Source organism: Protopterus annectens, chromosome 12.part0, assembly GCF_019279795.1.
Source record: "Protopterus annectens isolate FY-2018-M chromosome 12.part0, PAN1.0, whole genome shotgun sequence".
Taxonomy (NCBI): Eukaryota; Metazoa; Chordata; order Ceratodontiformes; family Protopteridae; genus Protopterus; species Protopterus annectens.
This window is the reverse complement of record NC_056746.1, coordinates 521,764,726-521,788,635: the sequence shown is the minus strand read 5'-3', so window position 1 is coordinate 521,788,635 and position 23,910 is coordinate 521,764,726. Positions and strand designations below refer to the sequence as shown.

Genomic DNA, 23,910 nt, shown 5'->3' with positions numbered 1-23,910 from the left:
TGGGAGAGGAGATCTCACTGTATGGGCCAGGTAGGAAGGCCTGGTAGTCCCAACGTTGCATCAAGCTCGGTGACTGCTGGGATTGAAGTGCTATAGGCTGCCTACCTCAGAGAGCTAGGATAATGTTTTCCCTTGCAGCAGCACTGAGATGTTTAGAACTACACAAAGGCTGTGTCAGTTGTCCTGAGAAGTTGTAGGTTGATAGTAGCAAAATCACTGAATAGTTGAAATGGTGGTTTGCACTAATATCTGTAGTCATTGTCTTCATTATTAGATTGTTGCTGGTCTCATGGAGTTGGCCAACTCTGTGATCATACCTGGTCTTGTAACATTCATTTATTCTTTAATTGTAGCTGGTTCCATAGTCTGTCTTCGTTTGTTGACCACAGCCCTTGATCTTGGCTGACTCGCTGATCATAGTTGGTCTCATGGTCTTTGCCTACTTCTTGATTTTAGCTGGTCTTGGGTCATTCTGTACTAATATCTGTAGTCATTGTCTTCATTATTAGATTGTTGCTGGTCTCATGGAGTTAGCCAACTCTGTGATCATACCTGGTCTTGTAACATTCATTTATTCTTTAATTGTAGCTGGTTCCATAGTCTGTCTTCATTTGTTGACCACAACCCTTGATCTTGGCTGACTCACTGATCATAGTTGGTCTCATGGTCTTTGCCTACTTTTTGATTTTAGCTGGTCTTGGGTCATTCTGTTACTTCTTGACTACAGCTGGTCACATGATTTTACCTGGTACCCAGTTGTACCTGGTACCTTTGTGTAACCTTCATTCATAACTGGTGCCATGGCCTTTATTTGGCTTTTTAGTTTTGGTTGATATTGCAAGATAAGCTTATTCTAAGACTATAGCTATTATCACAGCATTTCCTGAGATCCCTGCTATAATTGGGGCTACAGCTGTAACTCCCTTTGTCCCTTCATCTACTCTGCTGACCTAGTGGTTGCTGTACCTTACCTCCAATGATCCATTTTCCCTCATTTTTAAAGGCAGGAATTGAACTAAGGAGGGAGCTCTCCATTTTATCTCCTGTCCATGTGCACATAAGCCCTTCCCAGGTGGACTGAGAATCCCCAAGGCTCATTTGTTCCCTCTCCAAGGAGCTCACCAGCACCTTCATTGAACTCATGACAAAGGCTGAGTCTATCCCCTCCACATTGTAAGAGCCATATGGCCCATTTCTTCTGTGGTTCTGAGTTCATTGCCCCCCCCCTTAACTAAAGGCAAGAGTTAGGTGGTAGAGAGAGTAGGGTCACTCAATTAAGTAAACTGACCTGACTGAATCCCCTGTGTTGGCATTGTAACCTTTACAGTAGCTGCTTTATTGAGAGTGCATGACCATCATTAGTCATGACGTCCCTATATTTTTACAACAAGAACTTTTCCACTCCCATTGCTACCGTTGGGACATCTATTGTCCAGTCAGTGTTGCTAATATACCAGGCTCATGCTGTCTTTCGGGCACTCTATGCCATCATCCCCATTCATTGCTCTTGGCTGTCAGGGCATCATCCAACTACATCACATGACAGGGTAGAGAAGCTGCGACTCATTTCCCTGATTATAGTTGGCGACATGAGTATATGGTTATTCTGTGACCGTCATCATTCCTTGATCGTACTTTGTTGTTTGGAAAACATGTCTTTGAATCTGGCTAGAGTAATAAAATGTATACTTCAGCCATACAGATTTCATGTTTTGAAGGCCAGGTGAGACACTAGCCAAAAGCCACTTAATTCATCATTTACTTTGTGTAATCCATTCTGGAAGGATTGCTATGCTTTTTAATGCCATCCTTGCCTTTGTTATTGTCTGGTATAATTTGGTAGTGCAAGGTGATGACAGAGTTTCAAAAAAAAAAAAATATATGGGTAAGCACACAAACTCTGCAGTTTTAACTATACTTTGGAGTCACTCATCAGTAGGTTGATGTAGTTTACTCTATGGTTCAATGACCTTTGAAGTTACTGTTACAGCAGTATTCACTGTTAGCACACAGTTTTGCTGTGATGCTGAGATAAGTGATTGACTTTGCTATCCTTTCAGGTCTTTTATGTGCATATTGTGGTTACATCTTCGGTACTACAGTTATGGCACATCTGTCAGCTGATCACATTAGAGATGTTTATTAGGTAAACTTTCGATTTACATATTTTATCACTATTTTTTGAGCTTTATCAAGCAGATAGGTGGGCTAGTTGTCAGTCCTTTTTCAGTTATGACCTGGGCCAAAAGTAGTACAGTAAATTTAAGTTGCATTACAGAAGTTTCGTTTTTCAAAACTCCGTGTGGATTAACATTTTTGTTTTATAAGAAAATTTTAATTACATAACTAGAAATCGTAAGTGAAAAGCTATTGAGTCGAGCAGATGAATTTTGGCAAATGTAAAGTGGATTAGTGCAGCCTGCATTTTATGTTCAGTCAGCAGAAATCGTCAGACTGCAGTAGAAAACGTAGTAGATAAGCCTAGCCTAGAGGGCATACCTCTCAACCACGTAGTGTGAGAAGTCTGTACAGTATATCCAAAAAAGTCCAAAATCTGAAGGCAAGTAAAACAATTTATTAACATAAAACGTATGAAAGGTTAAGTGCTTTCATCTCAAGCTGTAAGAGAGAAATAAACAAAGTAAAACCACTCGAAAGCAGCAACTAGATGAAAGAAGCATGCAGAACAGTCCACCAGCAAAAATCCAGGTTTATTTAAGCAGTTTTAGTCAAGTTTCAGACTTCATCTACAGAGTAGGCTGTGTTTTAGCCAAGACACTAAGAGAGGATTATTTTGCTGCTACAAGATTTATCTGCTGTTCGAATAACAGAAATTGTGTGGGAGGTTTCAATTCCTGGTCCCTGGTCTTTAGTGGTACACGTCTAGGATAATATTTACTTCTATCAAAAAACTATCCAAGTCTGAGCACATCCTAGCTGCTTGTATCAACTGTCCTTTAAAAATGTTTCCTTTCATATATCCTGGGTGGTTACTCTGGTAATCCAGGTAGTTGTTGGAGAAAGTTTTCTTTCTAAAGATTTTGGAACCAAACCGTCTGTGGGCTTTATCTTTAAACAAAGTTGTATCTAAAAAATCTATACTGTTTTCAGATTCAGTTCCTGTAAAAAGGAAGGTGTCGCCAACACTATTTAGATAATTTAAAAAATGCATCTATCTTGTTAGCAGACTTCCATAAAATAAAGACATTTTCAAGGTATCTGTAATAGGCTAGCCAGTCCTCTGGGAATTTTGAGCCAAAAACATGTTTTTTCTCCCACATATATAGGACTAAATTGGCATGTATGGGTGTGCAGCTCGCACCCATAGCTACCCCTTTATGTTTGAAGGAGAATTTTTCAAACAAGTTAAAGTAATTGTTATTCAAAATATATTCCATAGTGGCCATCAAATAAATTCAGCATTGTGTCACTTAAGGGGGTTAGTTCTCTAACTGCATCATAAAATAAATTAAGTCCTTCAGAATGTGGTATAGAAGTAAACGGGTCTTTACCATCAATTGTTGAGAAACTACACTCATCACTAAACCAATTGGCATGAATTTTGGTTAAAAAGTCTCATGACTCCTTTAATAAGTAGTCAACTGGTTTTATTAAGTCCTTAAGTAGCCTGTCTACAAATATCCCTAAAGAGTATGTGGGACTATTATGAGCTGCTATTATAACCCTGAAGGGTGGATGAGCAATGCTTTTGTGAATTTTAGGAACTCCAAAGTCTAGAGAAATAATAGGATGTTCTAGTTTCAAAAATTCAAATAAGTTCTCCTTAATGATGCCATTTAAGAGGGAGTCTTCAAGAAAAAGCTGAATTTTTCTATGCATAATAAATACTTCATTCCTAGAAGTCTGTTGGTATTTGTCAGTATCACAGAAAATTTCTAAAAGTTGCTTATTGCAATTCATTCTAACAAAACCACCCCCACCTTTATCAGGTTTCATAATCCTAATATCCTGTTTTTTTCCTTAATTCTCTTAATTGTGTTTCTTCCTTTGACATGTTATGAAAAATCATTTTCTTACTATTAAAGGTGTTGTAGATATCTTCCACACAGGACTTTTCAAAACACTGGAAGAACGGGGTGCAGTGGTGGGTTAAAGCAACTTTTCTTGTGCCTTGTAACACCAGTATTTTTGAGTGAAACACTATTTTCACTGTTTTTAAATAAAATCTGTAGGTTTAACTTCCTCTTAAAGAGATGTAGCTCGCTAAGAACGTCCACAGTACCTATTTTTCCTGACGGTACAATTTTAAAGCCTTTTTTGAAAAGCTCAGAGTGTAAATTGTCAACTTTTACGTTCATATAATTAAAAATATTAAATCCATTTAGCATATTCATAACCCCTCCGTGTGTGCTCTCCATCTCATTAGCTCCCAAAGTACTGTGTAATTTGCAGGCATTTGGCTTGATGGTTAGTTATTCCTCTTTCTGTTTGCCCAACCTCGTCCTGTACCTCTGCCCCTTCCCCATCTGAGTTTGGGTTTATGGAAAAAAACAATTTTTTTGCCCGTTTTTGTTTTTCTATCCTTTCAGACCTCCTGGGGGGTAATTATGATCATAATTGTCATTATATCCTTCTTCATCCCTTGTGTCCCCATGCTGTTCATAATGTCTATTGGTGTGTTCATTAAAATTTAATTCCACAGAAGCAGACTCAAAATCATTACATTCATTGTTAACATCATAATATGTCTTAGGGAAAGGGTAGGCTAACTTCTTATGGTAGTCATTTTCATCTCTAAGCAGTTTTTTTATGCTTCCTATCTAGATTACTTTTAACAAATTGTTCAGCCTTATTAAATACAGCTTCATATTTATCTGCATTTGTCTCAAACAGTAAATCATCAAGTATTTCATTATTTAAAACATTCAACTCCTCTAACAGTTTGTTAATGTGTGTGTTATTAATCCTGACAATAAATGCTATTAATTCACAACCAAAATTATCAAAATGCTTTAAAAGTTCATCTGTCTCTGTTTCCCCAACTTTCAAGCCATTAAGGAATTTGTAAACACGTAGGCCCTTGGGTACCATTTTAATTTGAATGCTCTCATTGAAGTAGCAGTTAGCACATTGCAAAGCGCGTACCTTAATGAGTTTGTTCTCAAAATCTTCCATTTTAGTCCTGAGTGATGTACCAGTAACTCGTTGGTGAGACAAGTTGTTTTCAGTTAGTGGGTTAACTTCTTTACGAGCCTAGTCATTAAAATTAAAATCCTTAGCATTTTCCAGTCTAAACATGTTGTCCTGGTGCCTTCCATCTTCCTTATGTTCATCACATGATCATGTGAAGGCAGGTGGTTGAGAAAATTTGCCCTGATTGGCTAATCTCATTTCCTTGCCTGTGATGCCTTCTGCAAAGCATCGTGGGGCTTGTAGTCTTTCCAAACTGCTCCAAATAACATTGACTTGTTGAGAAAGTAAAGAAACCAATTGCATAAGTTCACCAATGCTTTGGTTGTTAGTATCATTAAAACCTGAGGCAATTTCATTGTACAAATGTACAGAAGTCATTGAACTGCCTTGTTCCATCTAAATACGGTGTATACTGCACGTAAATAGCCAGCCAATAATGTGTGTCAGCACAAGCACAAGGAACACTGCCACATCACGAAAATGTAAGGCAAAAAGCAGTGTGTCTAAAAGACGGCTCAAACAAGACTATCAGACAACATAAAAAGCCATCCTGAGCAAGTAACTGACCCACACGACTGTGCTACATCCAATACAAATGCCAGTAGTATCCAAAAAGTCCAAAATCCGAAGGCAAGTAAAACTATTTATTAACATAAAACATACAAAAGGTTAAGTAAGCGCTTTCGTCTCAAGCTTTAAGAGACTTCATCAGAACAAATGCCACCTAGGAAGACATAGCTAGAAATAATGGGGGAAACAAAGGCCCAAAATAGGGACAGATTTAAATATTGATGTCATGAACTTAGAAAGTTGATAGCATTTTCTGAAGGATATAGAGTCTGAAACATAAATGTCTGTCATCATTTAATTATTTTAATTCTCACTGATGTGCCAGGAAATCACAAATTTTGTAAGGAAAAGACCAAAAACATGAGGCGAAAATCTGGACATTCTGAAAATCTGGACGGTCTGAAAATCTGGACAGTTGAGAGGTATGCTAGAGGGTTATAGCATTGGCTATTGCTTTTAGAACAAGTGTAGGCAGGTTCTTTTAAAAGGTTTTGCTTTAATGTGTTTTGAATTGATGTAGACTTTCTTGAATTCTAACGTTTGCTGGTACATTGTTCCAGACTGTTGGCTTTAGCTTTAAAAGGGCCTTCTTTCCATGGTGGTTTTAAATTTAGGTCTAATAAGGGTTAATGCCTAATGAATCACCTCTGAATGTGTAGTTGTACTGTTCAATTTGAAGTTTAATTTTAACGGTTGTACAGTGGTCTAGCTTAAAAATTTTATACAGATGTTTACTGAGATGGAAAGTAGCCCTATTTGGTTGTGGGAACCAGAGTAAAAATGAAAGTATTTGGCAGTGATGGGTCCCGTTGTCTTCCCAGTACGACAAGTCTACCGATTTTTGTTGATGTGGTCTGTTACTTTTGTGTACTGGAGTTAGAGTGGAGTGTTTAGTAATGGCAGGCCATATTCTAATGTAGATGGGCATGCCTATGTGTCTTTAAAAGAGAGGGATGGGTTAAGGTTCATGCCCAGATACCATAGTTCAGAGACGATTGGAAAGGTGCTATTGCCTCGGTTATCTGTAATTTAATAGAGGGGGCATTTGTGAGAATTTTTGAGTAGTGCAAAAAAGATCATAAGGCCTTTTTTTTTCCCTGTCAGTGCCGTGGAAATAGGATACATTTTAGGTTTTGTTAGCTTATTAATTTGATAATTTTTTTCAGTTATTTTGACTTGTTAATTTGAATACTTTGTACTGATTAGAGTTGTGTGCATACATTTGAAGATGGCGACGTACTGGGCACTTCACTTCTTGTTTCTCATTGACTTCCTCAGCATGGGTGCATCCCCTTTAGGAAGCTTAAGGTACTTAGGAGTCACATGGGTGGTTGTTGCTTCTGCTGGCATCCACTTGGTGCCCATCACATTGCTTTGTAAGTACAACCCTGCACAAATCTTCAGTTGGATCTTCCAATTTCAATTATCTGTGATGTATCCATGGATTCCATGCAGTCCTCATTCTGTGTGGGATGGGTAGGTGGAACCTACTTTTCTAATGTCCCTACATAGGGGCTGTACTGTAATGCCATGTTTGCCCATAGCAGCTGCAAAGTTATCATTGACTTGGTTTGTATTTGTGACCTGTCTTAATGTCAGTTTTGTTTCTACTCTTGCGGCTTGCTAGCACCACTACAGTGCAGATGATATATAGATCTACTTCTACTTTCCACAGGGCACTGTATCATTAGTAGGTCATGATATGTAATGTATCCAGAATTAGATGACTTGTAATTGGTTAATGTTAAACACTTCTAAGACATTTACCATGGCTGTTCCTGCCACAGTCAGATTTCTGTGCTCCAGTTTTGAGTAGACTAGAATTCAAGGCCAGGGTATGGAACATAGGGGATGTTGTTCACACTGGGCTGTCAATAAACGAGTTGATACCAGCCATTATCTTTCTATTTGCATTTTAGGAATACTGCCCTAATAAGGCACCTTATTTCACTGGAGGATCTCCTGGTAGATCTGCACACTTTAGTCTCGCCCACTTTTACTGTTGCAACTCCCTGCACCTGTGGTTGTCTGCATATTATCTGAGTACAAACTTTATTGCTTTGGAATGCACACATTGAAATATAGGAGCTGTGGGGCTATATAGTGTGAGTGCATAATGTCATCTGGCGCTACCTGCAAGAGAATGAAAGAATCAGGACATGGGTACATGGGTAGTAACATACTACTTCACAGAAAGAATGGTGGTGGTGCTAGTGCCGTGCTACTGTTTTGAACACTGTGGGGTTAGCATGCAGAGAAGTTTAAATGTGCTCCAAACCAAAATGGATGAGGGTGTGGAAGCTAGCTCCTGCATTTTGGTGGATTTCATGGATCAGAGCTAGGCTTCTTTAAACATGCATGTATATTTGTATAGCTGTAATTTATTTGTGTTATCGTAGCACAGCAGGCATTTGAGAAGTGGCAGCTACAAAGGTTGTTATAGGATGCATCTTTAGAAATGGCAGTGACAGGTAGTTGTGGGATGGAGCAGCAGAATAAGTGGAGGTGGAGTACTTTCTGCAGTGGAGTATATGTGGGATGAAGCAGCAAAATATGGGGAGGCGGAGTACTTACAGGATGGAGCAGCAGAATATGCGGGGGAGGAGTACTTGCAGGATGGAGCAGCAGAATATGCGGGGGAGGAGTACTTGCAGGATGGAGCAGTAGATTATGTAGTGATGGAATAGTTGGGATGGAGCAGAAGAATATTCGGAGGTGGAGTACTTGTGGGATGGAGCAGCAGAATATATGGTGAGATGCTTGTGGGATGGAGAGGCAGAATATGCAGAAAAGGAGTACTTGCAGGATGGGGCAGAATTTATGTCAGTGATAAGAGCAGTTGCGGGATGGATCAAGAAGAGTAGCAGTGACGAGCTACAGCATAGTGTGATTTTGTTCTAGGCAGATATGGAAGTACTTCAACAGATTTCCAGCTTTCTGTCGCATTTTGTTTTATCTCCACTAACTTGGCCTGTGCCTGACTTTGTGGAGGGGGCTGTTGTAAACCTTTAAAACATACAATAAAGTAGATCTGTTGGGCTCTTGTCAGCTGCCTCTGATCTCATTACTCATAGTCTGCTCCACTTCTGAGAATGATGTCTTTTGGTTGTGTTATTCATACTTTTTTCAAATACTTTTGGGTCAAGGGCCATTGGTCCCTTCTGACACACTCCAGCATAGGGCTAGCACCCTTCCATTTTTCTTACATTTCCTCCATCAACAACATGGTTTACCATGCTAGCGGGGCAAGCATACATTGCTACAAGCAAACCTTATGTGTCTGCAGCAGTGTGTGTGTACGTCACTGTACCTATATGTCCATTTGCATTCATAATTTGACCATCCTTCCACTGGCCACCTCTGTGAGTCATTCATAACCAGTAATGCTTCTGCCTTTCCTTCTGAATTAGGCAGGAGGCTTTCAGCAACATGATGTTTTCTACCCAGGTTCACTTTCCTGCAGCTGTTTACAACAATGTAAGTGTCCAGATTCATGTGGCAGGGGAGAATCTGTACACCTTTCTACTTATTGAATATATCATTGTTAAGTTTGGGAATGAAATACCACTGCAGCTTGTCATGAAGCTGTGATGGAAGAGCTCAGGATTGAAAGACCAGAACTGCTTCTGATCTCATCATGGTGGCTGAGATGGGCATGTTTCCAAGCTCTCAGTTCCTGAATAGTAAAGGGAGTTCTTAAAGTCTTGGCCAAAGATAAACACAACTCAGATATGTAGCGAGCTGTCTTGAACCCCAGTTTCTTGGGTCAAAGTAGACCCCCATCTTTTCTGATGTATATCCCTCAGTTTTGCCTGCTCTTTAGCTGGGATCTCCGAGGTTTATTGAGGCCGTAAGAAGGTTTCCACTTCACAGGCTGTGCTTCAAATTGAAAACCGTTCTCAAGTTAGGGAGAGCAGTACCTTAAGCCTTCCATTTGGGCAGTTTACATGTGATCTTTACCTGTGTCAAGCACTTGCATGTTGTGTTAATTATTCCACTGTCTGGGTGCATATTTCATCTGTTTCTGCTCAGCTTGGCTCCTACTGGAAGAGGCAGTACAGTGGTCCTTCTCTGGCTGATTCACAGTTGAATCTAGGATAGGGTAAACTTATTACCCATCTCCAGTGGTTGATTTATGAGTTGGATAGGAGAATCATCACAGCATTTTAGTTGAATTATCTCCGTCAACTGAGAGAGAGAGAATTGTGAAGGTATATGAGTGCAGGGATGCAGGGGGGGTTTGCCACCTGCAAAAACACCATTTTACACAGGTTTTGTATGCTTTCACTGGTGTGGGGTTCAATGTGCAATTAGCTTGATCTCCTCACTGTGTGTGTGTGTGTGTGTGTGTGTGTGTGTGTGTGTGTGTGTGTGTATATATATATATATATATATATATATATATATATATATATATATATATATATATATATATATAATTTATGTATGTGTGTGTGCACTTGCATATACATATTTTTTACTGCAAGTATGTCATACATTATTGCCTTAGATCACTTGACTTGGCAGTTCTATGCGGCAGTTGATAAGTTAGTCTAGGATTCTCACTGGTCACAGGACTGCATGCACCTAGTAACTAACCTATGAACCTAGACCAGACAGAGGTCTTCTGTGTATAACCTGTAAGAAGCAGAATACAATGACCTATCTCGGTCCTTTTGAGTAGTTTGATTTCAACTGTGTATGATTTTTTTTTTTTTTTGTAAGAAGTCATTGGAACCTTTTGAGCTTTCATGTGGCTTGTTCAAATGGCATATGTATGTTCTGTGGAATTCTCCTACATCAGTAAACTGTGTCATTGAATTTTGCTAACTTTTGCTGAAGTTTTGTGACCATGGGGAGTGTAACGGTAGTTCTTTGAGATACTGCAGTCTTTGTAATAGTATATGGTAAAACAGTCACACATTAGTGTTTGCCCTTCTGTGTGTCAAACACTAGTGTGCAGCTGTTTTACAATGCTCCATTAAAGACCACAGCACTATATTGTATAATAGGTTGGATCCCAAAGTAAAAAAAAAATGAAACACTAGCCTCTTTCGAGTGATTAGCTATGCCATTTAGGTTGGATATAAAATATGCATTTCTGACATCGATAAATGCACAGTGAACAAGGTTTGAATTGTTTGTCATTGTCCTCAAAGTTTTAATGATGTCTTTTTTTTATGAATTGTCCATTTATTTTGCACTCTTAATTTATGTCCTTTTTTTCTAAGTCAAATGATGATACACATATTATTTCTTAAAGGACTGCTTTATTTTTGTACTCTTTTGAAGATCCTTGTATGGGATCTTAACTTTAGATCACCAAATTTTTCTCTCTGCTGTCTGGTTTTCTGGCTGGGCATTATTGAAGATGGTTTCTTGGAAAAATGCATTTTTCTGATGACTGTCAGTATTGCTTGCAGGATTTCATGTGTAGGGAACCTTGCTGGTCTTTCATAAGTTTCTGACATCACTAAGGACTATTCCACTTTTCCTTCCAAAAGTGGTTTCCATGTTATCCCTGGACAAGTCAGTTCATCTCTGTTATCTTTGCTGATGCAGAAAGTAGTAGGGAGAGGACCTTTTATAGTGAGAAGGTGGACTGTTTGCTGAGGTTTTTCCTGGAGTGAGTGCACAGCTTTAGGAAGGCAGGCCAGCTGTTCTTTCCTTTACTTCAGGGATGACAGGACTTGTGGCTGGCTGACGATCAGACAGACACTAGGTAGATCGCCTGCTTCACTGTCTTTAGTCATGCTAACCACTCACTGATGAATGTGTGCAAGCTTCAAGAAACTTCCTTTGCAGACTTGTACACCTTATCTGTTGCATACCTTCACCAAGTATTAATATCTTAACCGTGACTCTAATTATCTGGCTTCTGTTGGTTGATCAGCCCTCATTCTTCAGAACTTAGTATTTGCTGCTTATGCACAGGTTGTTACTGCTGTGGCTTCATCTCAGTCTGGGACTTGTTAATTATGGTGCCTTCTGTGACTTAATGCTATAGGCAAGTATGTGTATATTTTGTCTAACATGAGAGATCCTTCTTAGTGTTTAAGGAATCCCGTTGTGGGTGGGTGGTCCCTCCTCCAGCCGTAGCTGTTGGAGTTGCTCGTGTTTTAGGCAGGTATATGTTTGTGCATTTCTTGTTGGTAATCTAGGCTGATAAACTGATGTGCGCTGGGGTTAAGCTCAGTGTTGTAGCTGGTGTATGATTAGGTGACTTATGTTGATACTGAGCGTGTACCTCCCCATGTGGCATTTTTCTTAAAAGTTGTCAGGTAATGATAATTCAAATGGATTATCTCAGCTAAGGACCCCTTAAGAGGTGTCTTCACTAGACTAGCTGATACGGTAAGAACTTTTATGTTATGTATGCTGCTACTCCGTTAAATAGTCTTGTGGCAGACCGGGCGCAGAAAAGTAGTAACAGAACTAGAGTAGATAAGTACGTCTGCTGTCCACCATTTGGTGTGTAACGTGTAACTGGTAGTCGGAGATAGATTTACACTATGCCTTGGTGCCGGGGGGGGGGGGGTCTGCTGCTACGAATTCCGGCAGCCTGCTGAGGCTGTGATGAAGCCTGTGACTTTCTTTGTGAGGATACTGTCTTTTAAGTTGTCAGCGGTATTGCTGTGCATGGTTGTTAGTGAGTTGAGTGTGTGTACATGTTCATTACAGAGAAAGCAAAATAAGTGTATGTGACTGCCTGCATACAGAAAAAGGGAAACATGACATTATAAAGGCAGCCTTTTTGGTAGCCCATTACATTTACCACAGTTCATTCGTCTTTGCTTATTCTTAGAGGGCGTGGAGAACAAATTTCCAGCCGCAGCCTCGTTTGGGCTGGGGTCAGCAGTCAGAATTTGTCCTTAATTGTTGGCAGTTGTTTTTTTCATTGGTTAATATAGTTCCAGGAGACATGAGTCATTTTAAGTGCCAACAGGCAGAGTTCAGGGTGATGAAATGTAATTGTGTGTTGTGTCATCAGTGTCAAGTCAATTACTTCACATTACTGGTGATTGCAAATGGAGAGGGGGTATATTGATGCAAACAACACAAAACAATAGAATATGTGAGCATGAAATGAGTGTTTTGCCCTACAGGCTGTGTGTTGATGGTGGCATCTGAACCAGTTATGTCTATTCCCTCATGGATGGTTATTAGGCAGTCAGTGGGTCTGTTCTGATTTTTTTTTGTCATACAGTGTGCAAAAAAATTCAAGTATAGGAAAAGATAAACTGTAAAAAAAGAAAACCAAGCATTATTATTCTTTTTGGTTTTTTTCCCCCGTAGCTTGGACGATGATAAAAGCAGTCATAGTTCTGAAGTCTGTTTGAATACGTTTTCTGGTGAAGGAGTTAATTTTTCTAAATGACCTGCAGTAACTTGTAGCTACATGCCAACACTGAAGAGGTTAATGGTAGATGTCCTGTAGTAACCTTTTGCTATTCACCTTGGTACTTTTTGGAAGGAGTAGACTTACAACTCGTAACTCGTCTGTGTGGGGGGTGCTAAGTCCTAGATAGCATGGCAACTAGGTGCAGTCTGATTGGTTAAGGATGATCACCTCATGCAAAACCAAAGATTCATTATTCCACCCCTTACTTATTCTAATAAGTTCTGTGGTTTAAGAAGGGGAGGTGTGTTTAAAATATGTGGGGCATTCCTTTGTTTTACAGTATGGCTAAACCTTGTAGCCTGTTGTACCCGAGCTGAAGATGTGTGTGTGTGAATGTGTATGATATTTTTTTTTTTTTTTTGAGGCCAGACTACTGGGGAGGCGTTAGAAGCCGTAAATTCTCTGCACGATTCTGTAAATCTTTACATTTTGTGGCAGTCATGGATTGCACATTTGAAGGTAATCTCTAATTTGTGTGAAGGAAAACTAAACTGGTGCAATGTCTCATTAGTTTTATATTTTACTGTATGTTTTGCAGACAGCTGTTAAAGAGGAATTGATACACCAAAACTTTCATGATAACAGGCTTTTTATAACACATTTTTATAGTGTTACTGTGTTGTATTTAAGCAGTTCTGATCAGAGCTTCTAAATTATTCAGGTTACTTTTCTTGTAGGTCAGCTGCAAGGTTTGAGAAATGTGGTGCGAGGTAATTCTAAATAAAATTCTAATTTGCTGGTCTGTGTAGAATTTCGTGTGAAGTGCCATGTTTTTTTAGTCAATAGGTAGAGTTATACTACAAACCTAAAGAGTACAGTAATTTCAATGTTTTCCTGCAGTGTTACTACATGGGGTTGATGCTTGTTTTTGTCTATCATGGACATTGTATATTTAAAGGACAGTGCTCCCAGACATGCGTAAAAGAGAGGCTGGGTCAATCATAAGAGTGCTGCTACTTTAAAAAAACATTCAGGGTCAGACATAGTAGTAATCTGAGAGGAAATTAATTTGCAAAACGAGCAGGTAAGCCTTGCCATTGGAAATGCAGAAATCTGTTGTGGATAATGCTTATTGTGCCATCATGGCCACTGTCACAGTTTTTTGCAGAAAAGATAGGTGACATGTTGTGGTCCTTGGGCAGTTGTATGTAAATCCATCCATCCACAACCCCTTTTCCCCAGTTTTGCACATGGGGTTGAGGTGTCACTTCAATAGTGACAATTATCTGGAACCAAGGTTTATCCCTGCATGTGAATGCATGGATGTATATGTGTATGTATACATACAGTATGTGTGTATGATGTGTACATGTGTGCCTATATGTATCCATATGTAATATGCTTACACACACACACATACACACACACGTGTGCTTGTGTCTTTTTCTAAAATGTTTGTTAGTGTTTTATTTGCAGACTCAGTGGTCCTTTAGCAAGATATGTTTGCTTATCTCTCAACTGTCCAGATTTTGCCTAATATGTTTGGTCTATTCCTCATAAAATTTGTTGTTTTCTGTCAAATCACTGTAATGATCAGAGAATTGAAGTCACTAAATAATGATTTACATTTGAGTTTCAGACTTCATATTTTTCAGAAAATTCATGTTAACAGAAACCTTGTAATGCTAGCAACTGTCTAAGTTTATAAAAGCAATATTTAAAATCAGTCCCAGGTTTTGAGCCTTTGCCCTCCTGTTATGTCAGGCTTTGTCCAACTTTCAAGTACTAAGAGGTTGAGAGGTTTGACATGGGGAGTGTCTGTCTTCATTTTGTGAGAAAAATGAAAGTTGGTCTGATTTTTAGACTTCAACATAATGGAATGTGTTTGAGTTTGGGACTTTGGAGTTGTTTTGTTTCATGTTATGCCTCACGTGCACACTTGAGAGATGATGTGTTCCAGGACGATTATAGTCAGTGTTCATCATTGTACTTCCCTGATAAACGTAAGAAAGTATATAAATGTTTAAGTTCTTTTGGCTAAAGTTTTGAGTGTATGTATATGTATGTCTCTTTATATCTATCTGTGTGTGTGTGTGTGTTTTGTGTGTAATACATGTATATACTTATATATATTATATATCCATCCTTAACCCCTTTTCCCATTTTGCACATGAGGCCGGGGTGTCACTTCAGCAGTGACAATCATCTTGAGCCAAGGTTTACACAGCAGGGTGGCTAGCCCTGCCATGCTAGTTCATTTGTACCAATCACTCATGCACACACTCTTACCTATGGTCAGTTTAGAGTGTCCAATCCACCTACTGCATGTCTTCAGAATGTGGGAGGAAACCGGGGCACCCGGAGGAAACCCACATGACCACAGGGAGGACATAGACTCCACACAGAAGGCGCCCTAACTGAGAATCGAACTGGAAAACCTTTTGCTGTGAGGTGACAATGCTAACCGCTGCACTATATATATATATATATATATATATATATATATATATATATATATATATATATATATATATATATGTGTGTGTGTGTGTGTGTGTGTGTGTATATATATATATATATATATATATATAGATTAAATAAATATATATATTAAATATATATATATATATATATATATATATATATATATATATATATGTATATATAGATATATATATATATAGATATAGATGTATATACATAGATATGTAGATGTAGCTAGATATATATATATATATATATATATATATATATATATATACACACACACGTAGATATGTAGATTAGATATATATATATATATATATATATATGTATGTATATAGATAGATATGCATAGATACATACACACACATATGTCTGTATGTATATGTATGTAAGTATTTATATTGCATGATTACACTTTTTTTCCCCCCTGAGGCTTTAGTCTTTGATTTGAGCAGATTCTTGTGAAATCTGTAGACTGCTTACAGTTTTGCAGTTTGCTACAACACAGGAGGTAGTTTGAGACTACACCTCGATGTTTCTTATTTAGTTGAAGAAAACTGCTGCTTTTATTTATTTTTAATTGCATTTTTCTAATCTTGACTTGATTTTACTTTTGTATTCATGAGTCTTTAAACCATGGTTTAGCTGCAGAGTGTAGTTTTACACTTAAAATGACACACACTGAAAACAGTGAGGACTGGAAAACATTTCCTTGGATGACAAGACTTGTTCTAAAAAGGGAATTGTGAAAACAGTATTTGGGAGGACAAGTGGGGTAACTTTGGGGTCCTAGTGACCTTTTTCGTTTACTACAGCATCAGGGTAGTACACTGGGTGCTGCAGATTATGAAGACAAAGCTGCTGTAGGAGGAAGGTTCTTAGTGTGGCAGGACCCTATATTTTGTGATGACCTGAATACTGTAATTGGTATGAACTGGAGAGGGAGCAGTGAGTGGCAGAAGGAGTTGTGATAGTGGGAGACCTTGACATTTTTGGTAAGAGGCTGGGCATTCTTCACTCAGTGTACCAGAAACATTGTGTTTTCTTTGAGGACTGATTGTTGCTTTACCAGATTACGGAATACCACAGCCAGACTGTTGTGTTTGTTCTCAACATAGTAATGGAGTGCGATGAAGGATTTGAAGGCTGTGTGATTTGTAAGTAAGCCACCAAGTAGTAACCATTTTTTAAACACCTTTTTCGCCACTGCAACTCTTGGTTTAGGTCAACTTTGCAATTTTCTTAGCACTATATTGATCCATTCGTTTTTCTTACTCTTTGATTATTTGCCCTTACATACTACCTTTTGTGATGTGATGGGATCCTTCCTTTGCAGGGGAAATCGGGCTTCAAGTCCATTGCTGTAAAGTGAGAGAGTAGGTTTCCAGAGTTGAATCACTTGCACATATTGAGCTGATAATCTTAATTTTTCCTTATGTCCTGCAATTCCTTGAGGGTTCTTGGTTTGAAGAGGGTATGCGGGCGTCTGCATTTTTCAGACTGTCTTCCAGTGTACAAGGTATGTTGTCCAGAGGTAGCTGTTAACCTATTCTAAAGAGGGACTTCTTTCTCCTTGAAGGACTGTCACCCCCACACCAAACAGATGAAGAGGTGAATGGCTACTGATTTTTAGGTGTTTTTTGTCCCAGTGCCTGTTCCAGTCAGGCATGCCCATTTGTTCCCCAAATTTCACCTGAGTTTGGAACAAGAGCTACTTAGAGGGAGCTGTCAGCCAAATAACCATGAGGGTGTTTTGGTGCTTCCTCACCTGTACTTCTGCTTCACGTAGCAGATGTGGAGGAGTGTGTTACTCCTGCCATGGCTGAATGTGTCTGACTTATCCCTGCCACCCCCAGTCTGGGGCCCAGAGGAGGCTATTCTAATTTGGTCATGACTGAGGGCTCCCTATCTCACCTGGCAACTGAGTGTGGCTTACCCCTCCCCAGATCAGGACCACAAAGGTAAACCTCTAGCCTCAGCAGGCAGGCATTTCTTCCAGTCAGTGAGCTACATCATGCTGTCATAGGTGGAAGAGGTGTATTGTGCTCCCCCCTGTGGTGATATAGGCACCAAGTCACCATAGGGAATCTGGTGTTCTCGCCATGACCTGTGTATGGTGCATGTTTGTAGCAGCATGACTTGTGTATGTTCCTACAAACATGCCCCCAGAAGGGCTACTGTCACAGTTTGGGATTTCAGGCTCACCCCCTTGTCGGTGGTGTCTTTGCAAGCCTTCACCTGCACTGAAACATAGTAAGACTGGAAAAAAATACTCCCTCCCCCAGGAATGGGTGATCTGATCCTGTGGCTCTTTGCCATCCTCTCCATGCCAGCTCAAACAGGTACTTGGGCTGGTAATTGAACTTGGGTCACCTAGTTCATAGCAAGGATTTATTTCTCTCTGCCATTCAAGATGGCAGTGGCCATGAATTGTCTATTCTCCTGCCTGTTGCATCTGTTAGTAAATACGATTGTTACACAAGTCCACTCAGTGTATTTTAAAAACGAACGGTCTTTTATTCACATCAAGAACTCCATAAGATTTAGCGCTTTCGTCTACTGCACCATAGATGCCAGTAGAAGGTGTTGAATTGCTCTTTAACTTTATGCTTTCTCAAAAAAATTCAGAAAAGGGCAGGAAGAATTAAAATAAAGTATCACAGGGATGATCTGTCACTAAGCCTCTGCCTTTTCAAGACTTTTATTTTTTACATTTCTGTTAGTTGCACACCTTAGGGTTGTTTGCCTTCTAAAGCGCAGTGTCCCTCAGCTCTTATATCACATCAGTCCCTACCTAATATACCATACTGGTTAAAGTTGATCCTTAGGCCTCTATCTAGGGCCACAAGCTGCATGTACTCAGCTGGTAGGGATTTGTTTCTTAGTCTATTTCATTTCAGTCCTTGAGCATAACAGTCATCCTTTCCAAGTCTCAGATGTTCATAGGTTCATACTAGGCTATCTGCCCTAGGGCATTTACAAGCCTAGCCAGAGTGTGTTTGGCTTTCGCCACCCATTTTAAAATGAATTTTGCTGTGCCCTTTTTCGAGGTTAGTATACTGTGCATCTGTCTAACAGTGACACAGAAGTGATACCCGGAGTAAATCTACGTTCTCCCATCCACTCATCAAGATTCTCTCTTGAAGAGAGTCAATGAGGGACTCTGCCTAACCTGGACTGGGATTCTATTCCAGAGTGAAGGGAGCCTCTGGGTTATGAATCTGTCCCTCCAGCATGTCCTATTTATTTCAGTGCTGAGGTTCAAGTCTCTCGAGCGCGTAGCTCGATGGAATTTGGATTTTCTGAGGTGCAACATGTCCATTAATTCCGGGTTGGACATGACTTTATACGTCAGGCACAGATCGCTTCTGAGCAGGTGGTATGCCACTGAGTAGAGCTGGAGTTTCTTTAACCGGGCAGCATATGGCATCTGTTTGAGCCCTTTGATCCTCTTGGTGAGGTACTTTTAGGGTCTTTCCAGTTGCTGCAGGTGTCTGGTAAGGTACATCTCAAAAGGGGCATTGTACTCAATTATGGGCCTGATGAGGGATGAGTAAAGAGGCACAATGACCTCCCTTGATCTAGATGTGAATCCCTTCATGATTAGGTGAGCTATATAAAATGATTTTCTAACCACTTTGACCACGTGGTTGTCGAATGAGAGATTGCTATCAACTTGGGTCCCCAGGTCCCTAATTACTTCTTCCGTACTTAATGGATTACCATCTATGTGGTAATTTGTGGGCACTTTGTTTTTGCCGAAGGGGATGACTATACACTTTTTGGCGTTTAGCTTGAGGCCATGGCTCTGGCACCAGTTGTCTGTTTCTATGAGGCCCTTTTGTAGGATGCTTGTGTCGGTTGGAGAGTCGATTATGGCGCCCAGTTTGCAGTCATCTGCGAACTTGGTCAGCCACAGTCCTTTCGTGTTGGCCTGTACCTCCGAGAAATATATACCGAACAAGAGAGGTCCCAGGACTGAGCCTTGTGGGATGCCACTTGTAACTGGTTTGGAGTCTGACATGGCTCCAGCAATTCTAACCATGTGGGTTCTGTCCTTTGTTCAAACCTAAAAATCCGAAAACCGTAAACAGCGAACTCACGGAACAGGGATTTTTTTTTTCCTAGGGGGGAAAAAAAAATCGCTGCTCCATGAAAAAAAAAATCACAACTTTAAAACAAACTGAAGTGGGGGGCTTCACCCCCCACACTCCCCTACTTAAATATACCAACAACGAGATTGCACTACAGTGGAGGAAATAGCAAATCCCCGAATACGGCCCACCAATTTTTTTTTTCCCTGGGGAAAAAAAACGATGTTCTGTAACTTCGCGGTTTAGGGCTTTCCAACTTTTCGGTACAAACAAAGGGCGTTAAAACTGATCACCATTCGATGTGGTGGTATAGACCTGTTTTTAAAGGTAGACTTTGCAGACCTCGTCCATTTATCAACTTGATATTTTTACAGCAGTATATGTTTGTGATTAATTGTCAATGTAGACCCCTTAAGAATGCTTTGACAAAAAGAAATTCAAGGAACATAAACTGAGAACTGTGTTGAACTGCAAAAAGCTGGCATTGCATCTGTCTATATGTGGGTGCGTTTTTCTTAGTGCAGTGTTTGTGTAATAATAAGTAATTCTGTAACCAGTTTCATAGTGGATATTCTGATAGTATTTAAGTATGTTTGGGCATATACTGGTTGACACAAAAGGCCATTTGCCCAGCTATGGGGGCTGTTGTTTCCTGCTTAATCCTTGTGTTGGAGCATGTTCCTCAATGCTCACTCAAGTGTTAAAGTGTAGCTGTTTGTGTTGCAAAGTATATATTATTTATATTTTAAGAGACTGCAACCCACAGTTCCTTTCAGCTAATGTCGGAGCAAAACATGGGAGAAGCAGAATCCTGCTGTTTATAGTGCCTGGTGTTCTGGGTTTGACTTTCTGCAGGCAGTCTGCATAATTTTCTGATGCTGCACTTTGCTGTGCATTGCTTGTTGCTGAATATGCAGCTTTGCTTAACTGCTTTGATGTCATGCCAGCCTTGAAGTAAACAGAGTGTCTATTGGAGATTAACACTGATGTAAATGTCAGTGATTATCTTCAAACTGTGTGTCGACTAGGTACTACTAAAATTGTTGTGCATTATAAAAGTATTTAGTTTGATGTTGGGCATCATGGTGACTCATTGATAAGATCTATGCCTCACAATTCCAGGGTATGGGTTCATTCCTGACTTACACACACTGTGTGGCATTTGCATGTTCTCCCTTTGTGTGTGTGTGTGTGTGTGTGTGTGTGTGTGTGTGTGTGTGTGTGTGTTTCTGGGTGAAAAGTTTCTTCTCATCTCCCAAAATATGCTGTAGCCCAACATAACACATCTGAAATACTTCAGGTGCAGCTAACATTGGGTAAGACAACGTTTCAAGTCTTAGCCTGCTATAGGTCCCCAACCATGTCCCAAGACTCAAACTCCACATTCCGAAGCACCCTGGAGAATATTGGGGTCCAACCTAACACTCATACTGGGTGACTTCCAACTACCCCTCCATTAACTGGGAAAACTACTCATGTACCAGTACACTTGCCCAGTGTTTCCTGGAATTCATTAATTCCAGTGCCTGGACCAGCTCGTTTTTTCCCCCCACTAGAGGTAGCAACATCCTTGACCTGGTCATTACTAACATGGGCAAGCGTTGCTCTACACCAGTAGTCAACTCCTCCCTGGTTAGATCCGAACACAGACTAGTCACCTTGGAAAGCCACCATGAAAAACTTCTCCAAAGCTAACTTTGGGCTCCTAAAAACAGAGGTGGTTAACTTCACAGCACCCATGCAAACGGAGATAGTTGCATGACCGCCGAATCGTACACCAATGCACTGTACAGAACATGTACACAAATGCATGGATCTTGACATACCCAACAGAACCAAGATGCTCTCCTCCAAAAAAAAAAAAAAGGAAGACAATCTGGTGGTCCCTTGCCATAAACAAACTCTACAACAGGAGGAGGAAACTGATGCAAAGTAAGGTGAAGTCCCAAGACTAGAAAAACTCCCTTATCAGCCTCAACAAAAAGTTGAGATCCTGCATCTAATCCTCTAAAGCTAGCTGTGAAAACAGAATTGCAGCAGATAGTAAAGACAACCACAAGGCTTTCTATAGTTATGTAAAGAATCTGCACGGCAGTGCCCAGATTTGCTCTGAGCTACTGCACAATAGTACCTCCTATACCGAGCCAACAGATATTGCCAATATACTGGCTGACAGATTCAGTGCCAGTTTTACACCCCCCCCCCAAGGGACCAGTCACAATACCAGTAGATTGCCAGGCACCCAGTATTCCTGCTGTACAGGTTAAAACAGCACTGTCCAAGGCCAAGAATACAGCTTCTGTGGGACCTGACAATATCTCTAGCTGTGTTCTACATGAACTACAGAGTGAACTGGCACCTCACCTGTGTGCCCTGTTCAGTCACAGCCTCACCTCAGGCTTTGTCCTACCGAATGGTGCACTGCTGTAGTCATCCCTCTCCACAAAGGAGAAGAGACTACAGACCTTGGGAACTATCGTCCCATTAGCCCGACGAGTCTGATATGCAAAGCTATGGAACACATCATCATGGACCTAATAAACAAGGACATAGGGAATGTCCAAACTCTGGATCCCACACAGGTTGGTTTTGTGAAGGGTAGAGCATGCCTGCTCAACTTGGTCAACTTCTTTGAGTCAGTCACCAAAGCTGTGGATGAAAGCAAGGTGGTTCATACAGCCTAACTTGATCTGGCCAAGGCCTTTGATACCATTCCCCACTCAGGAATCATAGAAAAACTCTCTAAGCTAGGCATCAACCCCTATATCATTAGGTGGGTTGCAAACTGGCTCACAGGTAGAACCCACAGTGTGAAAGTAGCTGACTCCAAGTCAGACTGCTGACCAGTCATGAATGGAGTTCCACAGGGTTCGGTCCTGGGTGCTCTCCTGTTTGGTATCTACATCTCTGAAGTCCAGGCCAACACGAAGGGACTCTGGCTGACAAAGTTCATAGATGATTGCAAGTTGGGAGCTATTATTAACTCCCGAGTGATGTTAACATCCTACAGAAGTGTGTTGACTGCAGCAGTGTGAACACTCGAACATCTACATTTATGATAGGTACAAAACTGTACTTTTTGCATCCAGAAAGAAAGAGGTCATTGTCTCCCTCTACTCTTCCCTCATTAGGCCAATCATTGAGTACAATGCCCCATTTGGCATGTACCTCACTAAACACCTGCAACAACTGGAGAGGCCGCAAAAGTACCATACAAAGAGGATCCTAGGCCTTAAACATTTGTCCTATATGGACAGACTAAAAAACTCCCAACTATTCTCTGTCTCATATCGCCTACTTAGAGGCGATCTCTGCTTGACTTACAAAGCCATGTCTAACCCAGCTCTGTTAGAAATGCTACATCTAAAGAAATCCCAATCCCCCTGCATCACACACTCCAGAGACCTCTACCTCATTACCACAATCAGCAGAACATGCTGGAGGGACAGGTTCATAACCCAGAGACTGCCCATGCTATGGAATAGACTTCCCATACATGTCAAGCAGAGCACCTCACTGGCCCTCTTAAAGAGAAATCTTGATGAGTGGATGGGAAATAGAAAATTCACCCCAGGGATCACTCCATTGGCTTTACTCGATAGAGCCACTGGGAACTAAGGTCGGGTGGCATGATGCCTGGGTAATCCTTTGGGCCAGGCTTGTAAAGGCCCCAGGGCCATTAGCCTAGTACACACCTATGAACCTATGATTGGCTACTCTAAATTGATCATATTTATTGCATTTACTCTTGCCCTTGAGGCCTGAGATATGGGTGAAATAGATTCATGAAGATCATTTCACTTGCCTGGTTAACAAATGAATAAATTATTATAAATTAACATCTTGAAGGAAGAAGACCCAGATAACACCTTGGCTGGTTACAGTCAGAATGGATTAATTGAACACTTCAGTAGTGTCATCCTTCTATCCATTTTTCTACACATGCTTATGTGTAGTTTGACCTACAGGTTCTACACCTTTCCCATCAATTAGTCTGGTACAAGCAGGGGCCTGCCCCAGGTGGGACACCACTCCATTGCAGAGCATGTACACACATACAGTTACACTGCCAAGGAAGGACTGTGTTAACATCGTCAGTCAGCAAACAGGATGAAGTGGGAGACACCAGTGGAAACCTTTGTTAATAAATGAGTGATATGTATACTTTACAAAAACAGCCCCTCATAATTGAATCCTAGTGTCCAAGCTTGTGGAAAAAATGTAAGTAGTACTGTAGTTCAGGTGAAATCATTCAATTAACTT

The 23,910-nt window shown here is 40.4% G+C and overlaps 1 protein-coding gene across 1 annotated transcript in view; it reads left to right on the top strand.

Annotated features, from left to right (window-relative positions):
- The window catches only part of SREBF1 (sterol regulatory element binding transcription factor 1), a 631,726-nt gene that overhangs the window by 48,595 nt on the left and 559,221 nt on the right, over positions 1-23,910 (top strand). The gene's annotated exons all lie outside the window — the stretch shown is intronic.